The sequence below is a fragment of the Dipodomys ordii genome, unplaced genomic scaffold (genome assembly GCF_000151885.1).
Source record: "Dipodomys ordii isolate 6190 unplaced genomic scaffold, Dord_2.0 Scaffold29, whole genome shotgun sequence".
NCBI lineage: Eukaryota > Metazoa > Chordata > Mammalia > Rodentia > Heteromyidae > Dipodomys > Dipodomys ordii.
The window spans coordinates 2,773,293-2,773,663 of record NW_012267245.1 but is presented as its reverse complement, the minus strand read 5'-3'; positions in this window follow the sequence as shown (position 1 = coordinate 2,773,663).

Here is a 371-nt window from a genome sequence, read left to right as displayed (position 1 = left end):
GGGGAGGGGAGGGGAGGGCACTCTGGGGGTACCCTGTTCTGCAGGTGGATTCACAGCCAGGCGCCAGCCAAGGACAGTCCCGGGGCTGCTTTCTCCCCCGTGGACACCCCTCCCCGAGCCCAGGCTCGGGTCCCACGTCCTCCAGCTGGAAACTGAGGCCGGCTCGCGGGTGTTGGAGATCGGGGGTCCCCGCCCCTCGCAGCCGCGTGGGCAGCGGGCAGACAAAGGCCGGGCTGGGCAGGGGAGGGGCGGGGCCGGAAGTGCGGCCGTGGGAGGGGGGGAGAGAGAGGGAGGGGGGAGAGAGAGAAAGGTAAGAATTCTAGACTCAAATTTAAAAAGGAGATATGTAAATTTAAAAAGTAAAGGCCTTG